At 46.9% G+C, this 10621-nt stretch overlaps 19 non-coding genes and 1 pseudogene across 19 annotated transcripts; all 20 read left to right on the top strand.

Moving 5' to 3' along the window:
- The first annotated feature begins 134 nt into the window (after positions 1 to 134).
- Positions 135 to 326, top strand: LOC138412504 (U2 spliceosomal RNA). The gene has a single exon (XR_011244854.1). It is a non-coding gene; the product is annotated as a U2 spliceosomal RNA (small nuclear RNA).
- A 612-nt stretch (positions 327 to 938) lies between these two features.
- Positions 939 to 1051, top strand: LOC138412910 (U5 spliceosomal RNA). Its single transcript, XR_011245245.1, has one exon. It is a non-coding gene; the product is annotated as a U5 spliceosomal RNA (small nuclear RNA).
- A 181-nt stretch (positions 1052 to 1232) lies between these two features.
- LOC138412503 (U2 spliceosomal RNA) lies at positions 1233 to 1424 on the top strand. The gene has a single exon (XR_011244853.1). It is a non-coding gene; the product is annotated as a U2 spliceosomal RNA (small nuclear RNA).
- A 610-nt stretch (positions 1425 to 2034) lies between these two features.
- LOC138412991 (U5 spliceosomal RNA) lies at positions 2035 to 2148 on the top strand. Its single transcript, XR_011245327.1, has one exon. It is a non-coding gene; the product is annotated as a U5 spliceosomal RNA (small nuclear RNA).
- A 182-nt stretch (positions 2149 to 2330) lies between these two features.
- On the top strand, positions 2331 to 2523 carry LOC138412538 (U2 spliceosomal RNA). The gene has a single exon (XR_011244888.1). It is a non-coding gene; the product is annotated as a U2 spliceosomal RNA (small nuclear RNA).
- A 608-nt stretch (positions 2524 to 3131) lies between these two features.
- Positions 3132 to 3244, top strand: LOC138412909 (U5 spliceosomal RNA). The gene has a single exon (XR_011245244.1). It is a non-coding gene; the product is annotated as a U5 spliceosomal RNA (small nuclear RNA).
- A 182-nt stretch (positions 3245 to 3426) lies between these two features.
- On the top strand, positions 3427 to 3618 carry LOC138413454 (U2 spliceosomal RNA). Its single transcript, XR_011245793.1, has one exon. It is a non-coding gene; the product is annotated as a U2 spliceosomal RNA (small nuclear RNA).
- Positions 3619 to 4229: 611 nt separating this feature from the next.
- On the top strand, positions 4230 to 4342 carry LOC138412907 (U5 spliceosomal RNA). Its single transcript, XR_011245242.1, has one exon. It is a non-coding gene; the product is annotated as a U5 spliceosomal RNA (small nuclear RNA).
- Positions 4343 to 4522: 180 nt separating this feature from the next.
- Positions 4523 to 4714, top strand: LOC138413453 (U2 spliceosomal RNA). The gene has a single exon (XR_011245792.1). It is a non-coding gene; the product is annotated as a U2 spliceosomal RNA (small nuclear RNA).
- A 613-nt stretch (positions 4715 to 5327) lies between these two features.
- On the top strand, positions 5328 to 5440 carry LOC138412906 (U5 spliceosomal RNA). The gene has a single exon (XR_011245241.1). It is a non-coding gene; the product is annotated as a U5 spliceosomal RNA (small nuclear RNA).
- A 181-nt stretch (positions 5441 to 5621) lies between these two features.
- Positions 5622 to 5813, top strand: LOC138412507 (U2 spliceosomal RNA). Its single transcript, XR_011244857.1, has one exon. It is a non-coding gene; the product is annotated as a U2 spliceosomal RNA (small nuclear RNA).
- Positions 5814 to 6424: 611 nt separating this feature from the next.
- LOC138412905 (U5 spliceosomal RNA) lies at positions 6425 to 6537 on the top strand. The gene has a single exon (XR_011245240.1). It is a non-coding gene; the product is annotated as a U5 spliceosomal RNA (small nuclear RNA).
- Positions 6538 to 6718: 181 nt separating this feature from the next.
- Positions 6719 to 6910, top strand: LOC138413452 (U2 spliceosomal RNA). Its single transcript, XR_011245791.1, has one exon. It is a non-coding gene; the product is annotated as a U2 spliceosomal RNA (small nuclear RNA).
- A 612-nt stretch (positions 6911 to 7522) lies between these two features.
- Positions 7523 to 7634, top strand: LOC138412992 (U5 spliceosomal RNA). The gene has a single exon (XR_011245328.1). It is a non-coding gene; the product is annotated as a U5 spliceosomal RNA (small nuclear RNA).
- A 182-nt stretch (positions 7635 to 7816) lies between these two features.
- LOC138413451 (U2 spliceosomal RNA) lies at positions 7817 to 8008 on the top strand. The gene has a single exon (XR_011245790.1). It is a non-coding gene; the product is annotated as a U2 spliceosomal RNA (small nuclear RNA).
- A 613-nt stretch (positions 8009 to 8621) lies between these two features.
- On the top strand, positions 8622 to 8734 carry LOC138412916 (U5 spliceosomal RNA). Its single transcript, XR_011245251.1, has one exon. It is a non-coding gene; the product is annotated as a U5 spliceosomal RNA (small nuclear RNA).
- A 181-nt stretch (positions 8735 to 8915) lies between these two features.
- LOC138412553 (U2 spliceosomal RNA) lies at positions 8916 to 9106 on the top strand. The gene has a single exon (XR_011244903.1). It is a non-coding gene; the product is annotated as a U2 spliceosomal RNA (small nuclear RNA).
- A 610-nt stretch (positions 9107 to 9716) lies between these two features.
- LOC138412987 (U5 spliceosomal RNA) lies at positions 9717 to 9833 on the top strand. Its single transcript, XR_011245322.1, has one exon. It is a non-coding gene; the product is annotated as a U5 spliceosomal RNA (small nuclear RNA).
- Positions 9834 to 10010: 177 nt separating this feature from the next.
- Positions 10011 to 10195, top strand: LOC138412568 (U2 spliceosomal RNA). Its single transcript, XR_011244918.1, has one exon. It is a non-coding gene; the product is annotated as a U2 spliceosomal RNA (small nuclear RNA).
- Positions 10196 to 10269: 74 nt separating this feature from the next.
- On the top strand, positions 10270 to 10444 carry LOC138412582 (U2 spliceosomal RNA; annotated as a pseudogene).
- Positions 10445 to 10621: the final 177 nt, after the last annotated feature.

Genomic DNA, 10621 nt, shown 5'->3' with positions numbered 1-10621 from the left:
ACATGTGTCCACAAAGGAGAGGTTGGGCGGAGGCGATAAGCAGCAGCCATTGTTATGCGTGCGTACGTACGAGGCACCACAACACGTGAGATTTGTGCCAAGAGCTCCGCACGGACATCCACCACTTGGGGGTTATCGCTTCTCGGCCTTTTGGCTAAGATCAAGTGTAGTATCTGTTCTTATCAGTTTAATATCTGATATGTCCTCTATAAGAGGACTACATATTAAGCCGATTTTTAGCACGAGGGGCTGAAATTTGGAGCTTGCTCCTTTCACTCCACGCATCGACCTAGCATTGCAGTGCCGCTGGGAACGGTGCACTCTGTTCTTACCTTGTAGAAAACCAAGCACTCAAACAATTGTCCTGTTTCAAAAGTCAATTCACAGCGGGTGAAGGAAATGAAGGTAATGGTCCGGCAGAGAGAGAGAGAGCCAGTGTGTAAGGGATACAACGTCATAAGCACAGTCTCCTTTTGCCTTGAGTCTTGATTGAAGAACAATCCAGAAACTCTGATCAGGGGTTCACCAATTCCTTACGGATTGATATGGCTGCAGTAGATGTCTACTACACGTCTGTGCCTGACCATCCACGGCTCTCAGTGGGATCCCAATGAGCTTGAACTGGATTCCAAATTGAGTTGGAAGCCTTTGTCAAGCATGAAAACTTGTTTTCACACAAGACCTTCTGGGAGACTTGGTGAGAAGCTTGGTGGCAGCCTTTAGGACCAAATGTATGCAGTTCAGGGATGTATTGCTAAGACAGGCTCAAAAGCCAACCACATTAGCCAGGGCAGGAGGAAATAAAGATGTGTCTACTTTTGATTGGCAGAGGGTTGGGAATGTTGCATACTGGGATAGGAAAGCAAAGAGAGGCCTACCGTGAAGGTGGTGACTGTCACCGAGAGCCTCCTCTGCTGCTCAGGAACAGAGGGCCATGCTGACTCTGGTTTCTCTTCAAAGCGCACAAGTCTTTCGCCTTTTACTAAAGACTTCCGTGGAGAGGAACATCCATGAGTTGAATATATTTTTGGCAGGCTTTGCTGTATTGCTGAGCCTTTTGAAATTGTGAAAAGTCAAAGAGCTGTCCAACTTCAGAAACCATGTGTCCACAAAGGAGAGGTTGGGCGGAGGCGATAAGCAGCAGCCATTGTTATGCGTGCGTACGTACGAGGCACCACAACACGTGAGATTTGTGCCAAGAGCTCCGCACGGACATCCACCACTTGGGGGTTATCGCTTCTCGGCCTTTTGGCTAAGATCAAGTGTAGTATCTGTTCTTATCAGTTTAATATCTGATATGTCCTCTATAAGAGGACTACATATTAAGCCGATTTTTAGCACGAGGGGCTGAAATTTGGAGCTTGCTCCTTTCACTCCACGCATCGACCTAGCATTGCAGTGCCGCTGGGAACGGTGCACTCTGTTCTTACCTTGTAGAAAACCAAGCACTCAAACAATTGTCCTGTTTCAAAAGTCAATTCACAGCGGGTGAAGGAAATGAAGGTAATGGTCCGGCAGAGAGAGAGAGAGCCAGTGTGTAAGGGATACAACGTCATAAGCACAGTCTCCTTTTGCCTTGAGTCTTGATTGAAGAACAATCCAGAAACTCTGATCAGGGGTTCCCAATTCCTTACGGATTGATATGGCTGCAGTAGATGTCTACTACACGTCTGTGCCTGACCATCCACGGCTCTCAGTGGGATCCCAATGAGCTTGAACTGGATTCCAAATTGAGTTGGAAGCCTTTGTCAAGCATGAAAACTTGTTTTCACACAAGACCTTCTGGGAGACTTGGTGAGAAGCTTGGTGGCAGCCTTTAGGACCAAATGTATGCAGTTCAGGGATGTATGCTAAGACAGGCTCAAAAGCCAACCACATTAGCCAGGGCAGGAGGAAATAAAGATGTGTCTACTTTTGATTGGCAGAGGGTTGGGAATGTTGCATACTGGGATAGGAAAGCAAAGAGAGGCCTACCGTGAAGGTGGTGACTGTCACCGAGAGCCTCCTCTGCTGCTCAGGAACAGAGGGCCATGCTGACTCTGGTTTCTCTTCAAAGCGCACAAGTCTTTCGCCTTTTACTAAAAGACTTCCGTGGAGAGGAACATCCATGAGTTGAATATATTTTTGGCAGGCTTTGCTGTATTGCTGAGCCCTTTTGAAATTGTGAAAAGTCAAAGAGCTGTCCAACTTCAGAAACCATGTGTCCACAAAGGAGAGGTTGGGCGGAGGCGATAAGCAGCAGCCATTGTTATGCGTGCGTACGTACGAGGCACCACAACACGTGAGATTTGTGCCAAGAGCTCCGCACGGACATCCACCACTTGGGGGTTATCGCTTCTCGGCCTTTTGGCTAAGATCAAGTGTAGTATCTGTTCTTATCAGTTTAATATCTGATATGTCCTCTATAAGAGGACTACATATTAAGCCCGATTTTTAGCACGAGGGGCTGAAATTTGGAGCTTGCTCCTTTCACTCCACGCATCGACCTAGCATTGCAGTGCCGCTGGGAACGGTGCACTCTGTTCTTACCTTGTAGAAAACCAAGCACTCAAACAATTGTCCTGTTTCAAAAGTCAATTCACAGCGGGTGAAGGAAATGAAGGTAATGGTCCGGCAGAGAGAGAGAGAGCCAGTGTGTAAGGGATACAACGTCATAAGCACAGTCTCCTTTTGCCTTGAGTCTTGATTGAAGAACAATCCAGAAACTCTGATCAGGGGTTCCCAATTCCTTACGGATTGATATGGCTGCAGTAGATGTCTACTACACGTCTGTGCCTGACCATCCACGGCTCTCAGTGGGATCCAATGAGCTTGAACTGGATTCCAAATTGAGTTGGAAGCTTTGTCAAGCATGAAAACTTGTTTTCACACAAGACCTTCTGGGAGACTTGGTGAGAAGCTTGGTGGCAGCCTTTAGGACCAAATGTATGCAGTTCAGGGATGTATTGCTAAGACAGGCTCAAAAGCCAACCACATTAGCCAGGGCAGGAGGAAATAAAGATGTGTCTACTTTTGATTGGCAGAGGGTTGGGAATGTTGCATACTGGGATAGGAAAGCAAGAGAGGCCTACCGTGAAGGTGGTGACTGTCACCGAGAGCCTCCTCTGCTGCTCAGGAACAGAGGGCCATGCTGACTCTGGTTTCTCTTCAAAGCGCACAAGTCTTTCGCCTTTTACTAAAGACTTCCGTGGAGAGGAACATCCATGAGTTGAATATATTTTTGGCAGGCTTTGCTGTATTGCTGAGCCTTTTGAAATTGTGAAAAGTCAAAGAGCTGTCCAACTTCAGAAACCATGTGTCCACAAAGGGAGAGGTGCGGCGGAGGCGATAAGCAGCAGCCATTGTTATGCGTGCGTACGTACGAGGCACCACAACACGTGAGATTTGTGCCAAGAGCTCCGCACGGACATCCACCACTTGGGGGTTATCGCTTCTCGGCCTTTTGGCTAAGATCAAGTGTAGTATCTGTTCTTATCAGTTTAATATCTGATATGTCCTCTATAAGAGGACTACATATTAAGCCGATTTTTAGCACGAGGGGCTGAAATTTGGAGCTTGCTCCTTTCACTCCACGCATCGACCTAGCATTGCAGTGCCGCTGGGAACGGTGCACTCTGTTCTTACCTTGTAGAAAACCAAGCACTCAAACAATTGTCCTGTTTCAAAAGTCAATTCACAGCGGGTGAAGGAAATGAAGGTAATGGTCCGGCAGAGAGAGAGAGAGCCAGTGTGTAAGGGATACAACGTCATAAGCACAGTCTCCTTTTGCCTTGAGTCTTGATTGAAGAACAATCCAGAAACTCTGATCAGGGGTTCCCAATTCCTTACGGATTGATATGGCTGCAGTAGATGTCTACTACACGTCTGTGCCTGACCATCCCACGGCTCTCAGTGGGATCCCAATGAGCTTGAACTGGATTCCAAATTGAGTTGGAAGCCTTTGTCAAGCATGAAAACTTGTTTTCACACAAGACCTTCTGGGAGACTTGGTGAGAAGCTTGGTGGCAGCCTTTAGGACCAAATGTATGCAGTTCAGGGATGTATTGCTAAGACAGGCTCAAAAGCCAACCACATTAGCCAGGGCAGGAGGAAATAAAGATGTGTCTACTTTTGATTGCAGAGGGTTGGGAATGTTGCATACTGGGATAGGAAAGCAAAGAGAGGCCTACCGTGAAGGTGGTGACTGTCACCGAGAGCCTCCTCTGCTGCTCAGGAACAGAGGGCCATGCTGACTCTGGTTTCTCTTCAAAGCGCACAAGTCTTTCGCCTTTTACTAAAGACTTCCGTGGAGAGGAACATCCATGAGTTGAATATATTTTTGGCAGGCTTTGCTGTATTGCTGAGCCTTTTGAAATTGTGAAAGTCAAAGAGCTGTCCAACTTCAGAAACCATGTGTCCACAAAGGAGAGGTGCGGCGGAGGCGATAAGCAGCAGCCATTGTTATGCGTGCGTACGTACGAGGCACCACAACACGTGAGATTTGTGCCAAGAGCTCCGCACGGACATCCACCACTTGGGGGTTATCGCTTCTCGGCCTTTTGGCTAAGATCAAGTGTAGTATCTGTTCTTATCAGTTTAATATCTGATATGTCCTCTATAAGAGGACTACATATTAAGCCGATTTTTAGCACGAGGGGCTGAAATTTGGAGCTTGCTCCTTTCACTCCACGCATCGACCTAGCATTGCAGTGCCGCTGGGAACGGTGCACTCTGTTCTTACCTTGTAGAAAACCAAGCACTCAAACAATTGTCCTGTTTCAAAAGTCAATTCACAGCGGGTGAAGGAAATGAAGGTAATGGTCCGGCAGAGAGAGAGAGAGCCAGTGTGTAAGGGATACAACGTCATAAGCACAGTCTCCTTTTGCCTTGAGTCTTGATTGAAGAACAATCCAGAAACTCTGATCAGGGGTTCCCAATTCCTTACGGATTGATATGGCTGCAGTAGATGTCTACTACACGGTCTGTGCCTGACCCATCCACGGCTCTCAGTGGGATCCCAATGAGCTTGAACTGGATTCCAAATTGAGTTGGAAGCCTTTGTCAAGCATGAAAACTTGTTTTCACACAAGACCTTCTGGGAGACTTGGTGAGAAGCTTGGTGGCAGCCTTTAGGACCAAATGTATGCAGTTCAGGGATGTATTGCTAAGACAGGCTCAAAAGCCAACCACATTAGCCAGGGCAGGAGGAAATAAAGATGTGTCTACTTTTGATTGGCAGAGGGTTGGGAATGTTGCATACTGGGATAGGAAAGCAAAGAGAGGCCTACCGTGAAGGTGGTGACTGTCACCGAGAGCCTCCTCTGCTGCTCAGGAACAGAGGGCCATGCTGACTCTGGTTTCTCTTCAAAGCGCACAAGTCTTTCGCCTTTTACTAAAGACTTCCGTGGAGAGGAACATCCATGAGTTGAATATATTTTTGGCAGGCTTTGCTGTATTGCTGAGCCTTTTGAAATTGTGAAAAGTCAAAGAGCTGTCCAACTTCAGAAACCATGTGTCCACAAAGGAGAGGTTGGGCGGAGGCGATAAGCAGCAGCCATTGTTATGCGTGCGTACGTACGAGGCACCACAACACGTGAGATTTGTGCCAAGAGCTCCGCACGGACATCCACCACTTGGGGGTTATCGCTTCTCGGCCTTTTGGCTAAGATCAAGTGTAGTATCTGTTCTTATCAGTTTAATATCTGATATGTCCTCTATAAGAGGACTACATATTAAGCCGATTTTTAGCACGAGGGGCTGAATTTTGGAGCTTGCTCCTTTCACTCCACGCATCGACCTAGCATTGCAGTGCCGCTGGGAACGGTGCACTCTGTTCTTACCTTGTAGAAAACCAAGCACTCAAACAATTGTCCTGTTTCAAAAGTCAATTCACAGCGGGTGAAGGAAATGAAGGTAATGGTCCGGCAGAGAGAGAGAGAGCCAGTGTGTAAGGGATACAACGTCATAAGCACAGTCTCCTTTTGCCTTGAGTCTTGATTGAAGAACAATCCAGAAACTCTGATCAGGGGTTCCCAATTCCTTACGGATTGATATGGCTGCAGTAGATGTCTACTACACGTCTGTGCCTGACCATCCACGGCTCTCAGTGGGATCCCAATGAGCTTGAACTGGATTCCAAATTGAGTTGGAAGCCTTTGTCAAGCATGAAAACTTGTTTTCACACAAGACCTTCTGGGAGACTTGGTGAGAAGCTTGGTGGCAGCCTTTAGGACCAAATGTATGCAGTTCAGGGATGTATTGCTAAGACAGGCTCAAAAGCCAACCACATTAGCCAGGGCAGGAGGAAATAAAGATGTGTCTACTTTTGATTGGCAGAGGGTTGGGAATGTTGCATACTGGGATAGGAAAGCAAAGAGAGGCCTACCGTGAAGGTGGTGACTGTCACCGAGAGCCTCCTCTGCTGCTCAGGAACAGAGGGCCATGCTGACTCTGGTTTCTCTTCAAAGCGCACAAGTCTTTCGCCTTTTACTAAAGACTTCCGTGGAGAGGAACATCCATGAGTTGAATATATTTTTGGCAGGCTTTGCTGTATTGCTGAGCCTTTTGAAATTGTGAAAAGTCAAAGAGCTGTCCAACTTCAGAAACCATGTGTCCACAAAGGAGAGGTGCGGCGGAGGCGATAAGCAGCAGCCATTGTTATGCGTGCGTACGTACGAGGCACCACAACACGTGAGATTTGTGCCAAGAGCTCCGCACGGACATCCACCACTTGGGGGTTATCGCTTCTCGGCCTTTTGGCTAAGATCAAGTGTAGTATCTGTTCTTATCAGTTTAATATCTGATATGTCCTCTATAAGAGGACTACATATTAAGCCGATTTTTAGCACGAGGGGCTGAAATTTGGAGCTTGCTCCTTTCACTCCACGCATCGACCTAGCATTGCAGTGCCGCTGGGAACGGTGCACTCTGTTCTTACCTTGTAGAAAACCAAGCACTCAAACAATTGTCCTGTTTCAAAAGTCAATTCACAGCGGGTGAAGGAAATGAAGGTAATGGTCCGGCAGAGAGAGAGAGAGCCAGTGTGTAAGGGATACAACGTCATAAGCACAGTCTCCTTTTGCCTTGAGTCTTGATTGAAGAACAATCCAGAAACTCTGATCAGGGGTTCCCAATTCCTTACGGATTGATATGGCTGCAGTAGATGTCTACTACACGTCTGTGCCTGACCATCCACGGCTCTCAGTGGGATCCCAATGAGCTTGAACTGGATTCCAAATTGAGTTGGAAGCCTTTGTCAAGCATGAAAACTTGTTTTCACACAAGACCTTCTGGGAGACTTGGTGAGAAGCTTGGTGGCAGCCTTTAGGACCAAATGTATGCAGTTTCAGGGATGTATTGCTAAGACAGGCTCAAAAGCCAACCACATTAGCCAGGGCAGGAGGAAATAAAGATGTGTCTACTTTTGATTGGCAGAGGGTTGGGAATGTTGCATACTGGGATAGGAAAGCAAAGAGAGGCCTACCGTGAAGGTGGTGACTGTCACCGAGAGCCTCCTCTGCTGCTCAGGAACAGAGGGCCATGCTGACTCTGGTTTCTCTTCAAAGCGCACAAGTCTTTCGCCTTTTACTAAAGACTTCGTGGAGAGGAACATCCATGAGTTGAATATATTTTTGGCAGGCTTTGCTGTATTGCTGAGCCTTTTGAAATTGTGAAAAGTCAAAGAGCTGTCCAACTTCAGAAACCATCGTGTCCACAAAGGAGAGGTTGGGCGGAGGCGATAAGCAGCAGCCATTGTTATGCGTGCGTACGTACGAGGCACCACAACACGTGAGATTTGTGCCAAGAGCTCCGCACGGACATCCACCACTTGGGGGTTATCGCTTCTCGGCCTTTTGGCTAAGATCAAGTGTAGTATCTGTTCTTATCAGTTTAATATCTGATATGTCCTCTATAAGAGGACTACATATTAAGCCGATTTTTAGCACGAGGGGCTGAAATTTGGAGCTTGCTCCTTTCACTCCACGCATCGACCTAGCATTGCAGTGCCGCTGGGAACGGTGCACTCTGTTCTTACCTTGTAGAAAACCAAGCACTCAAACAATTGTCCTGTTTCAAAAGTCAATTCACAGCGGGTGAAGGAAATGAAGGTAATGGTCCGGCAGAGAGAGAGAGAGCCAGTGTGTAAGGGATACAACGTCATAAGCACAGTCTCCTTTTGCCTTGAGTCTTGATTGAAGAACAATCCAGAAACTCTGATCAGGGGTTCCCAATTCCTTACGGATTGATATGGCTGCAGTAGATGTCTACTACACGTCTGTGCCTGACCATCCACGGCTCTCAGTGGGATCCCAATGAGCTTGAACTGGATTCCAAATTGAGTTGGAAGCCTTTGTCAAGCATGAAAACTTGTTTTCACACAAGACCTTCTGGGAGACTTGGTGAGAAGCTTGGTGGCAGCCTTTAGGACCAAATGTATGCAGTTCAGGGATGTATTGCTAAGACAGGCTCAAAAGCCAACCACATTAGCCAGGGCAGGAGGAAATAAAGATGTGTCTACTTTTGATTGGCAGAGGGTTGGGAATGTTGCATACTGGGATAGGAAAGCAAAGAGAGGCCTACCGTGAAGGTGGTGACTGTCACCGAGAGCCTCCCTCTGCTGCTCAGGAACAGAGGGCCATGCTGGACTCTGGTTTCTCTTCAAAGCGCACAAGTCTTTCGCCTTTTACTAAAGACTTCCGTGGAGAGGAACATCCATGAGTTGAATATATTTTTGGCAGGCTTTGCTGTATTGCTGAGCCTTTTGAATTGTGAAAAGTCAAAGAGCTGTCCAACTTCAGAAACCATGTGTCCACAAAAGGAGAGGTTGGGCGGAGGCGATAAGCAGCAGCCATTGTTATGCGTGCGTACGTACGAGGCACCACAACACGTGAGATTTGTGCCAAGAGCTCCGCACGGACATCCACCACTTGGGGGTTATCGCTTCTCGGCCTTTTGGCTAAGATCAAGTGTAGTATCTGTTCTTATCAGTTTAATATCTGATATGTCCTCTATAAGAGGACTACATATTAAGCCGATTTTTAGCACGAGGGGCTGAAATTTGAGCTTGCTCCTTTCACTCCACGCATCGACCTAGCATTGCAGTGCCGCTGGGAACGGTGCACTCTGTTCTTACCTTGTAGAAAACCAAGCACTCAAACAATTGTCCTGTTTCAAAAGTCAATTCACAGCGGGTGAAGGAAATGAAGGTAATGGTCCGGCAGAGAGAGAGAGAGCCAGTGTGTAAGGGATACAACGTCATAAGCACAGTCTCCTTTTGCCTTGAGTCTTGATGAAGAACAATCCAGAAACTCTGATCAGGGGTTCCCAATTCCTTACGGATTGATATGGCTGCAGTAGATGTCTACTACACGTCTGTGCCTGACCATCCACGGCTCTCAGTGGGATCCCAATGAGCTTGAACTGGATTCCAAATTGAGTTGGAAGCCTTGTCAAGCATGAAAACTTGTTTTTCACACAAGACCTTCTGGGAGACTTGGTGAGAAGCTTGGTGGCAGCCTTTAGGACCAAATGTATGCAGTTCAGGGATGTATTGCTAAGACAGGCTCAAAAGCCAACCACATTAGCCAGGGCAGGAGGAAATAAAGATGTGTCTACTTTTGATTGGCAGAGGGTTGGGAATGTTGCATACTGGGATAGGAAAGCAAAGAGAGGCCTACCGTGAAGGTGGTGACTGTCACCGAGAGCCTCCTCTGCTGCTCAGGAACAGAGGGCCATGCTGACTCTGGTTTCTCTTCAAAGCGCACAAGTCTTTCGCCTTTTACTAAAGACTTCCGTGGAGAGGAAACATCCATGAGTTGAATATATTTTTGCAGGCTTTGCTGTATTGCTGAGCCTTTTGAAATTGTGAAAAGTCAAAGAGCTGTCCAACTTCAGAAACCATGTGTCCACAAAGGAGAGGTGCGGCGGAGGCGATAAGCAGCAGCCATTGTTATGCGTGCGTACGTACGAGGCACCACAACACGTGAGATTTGTGCCAAGAGCTCCGCACGGACATCCACCACTTGGGGGTTATCGCTTCTCGGCCTTTTGGCTAAGATCAAGTGTAGTATCTGTTCTTATCAGTTTAATATCTGATATGTCCTCTATAAGAGGACTACATATTAAGCCGATTTTTAGCACGAGGGGCTGAAATTTGGAGCTTGCTCCTTTCACTCCACGCATCGACCTAGCATTGTACTCCTAAAATGTATCAATAAGTCAAATAATTTTAAAACGTCTTACTGTTGATATATAAAAATGTTATGAGAAAATGATGTGATCTGTAACAATAAATCTTTTCGAAAGAAAAAATCTGTTCTTATCAGTTTAATATCTGATATGTCCTCTATAAGAGGACTACATATTAAGCCGATTTTTAGCACAAGGGGCTGAAATTTGGAGCTTGCTCCTTTCACTCCACGCATCGACCTAGCATTGCAGTGCCGCTGGGAACGGTGCACTCTGTTCTTACCTTGTAGAAAACCAAGCACTCAAACAATTGTCCTGTTTCAAAAGTCAATTCACAGCGGGTGAAGGAAATGAAGGTAATGGTCCGGCAGAGAGAGAGAGAGCCAGTGTGTAAGGGATACAACGTCATAAGCACAGTCTCCTTTTGCCTTGAGTCTTGATTGAAGAACAATCC

Source organism: Paralichthys olivaceus, chromosome 12 (assembly GCF_024713975.1).
Source record: "Paralichthys olivaceus isolate ysfri-2021 chromosome 12, ASM2471397v2, whole genome shotgun sequence".
NCBI classification, from domain to species: domain Eukaryota; kingdom Metazoa; phylum Chordata; class Actinopteri; order Pleuronectiformes; family Paralichthyidae; genus Paralichthys; species Paralichthys olivaceus.
This window is presented reverse-complemented; position numbering and strand designations above follow the sequence as displayed.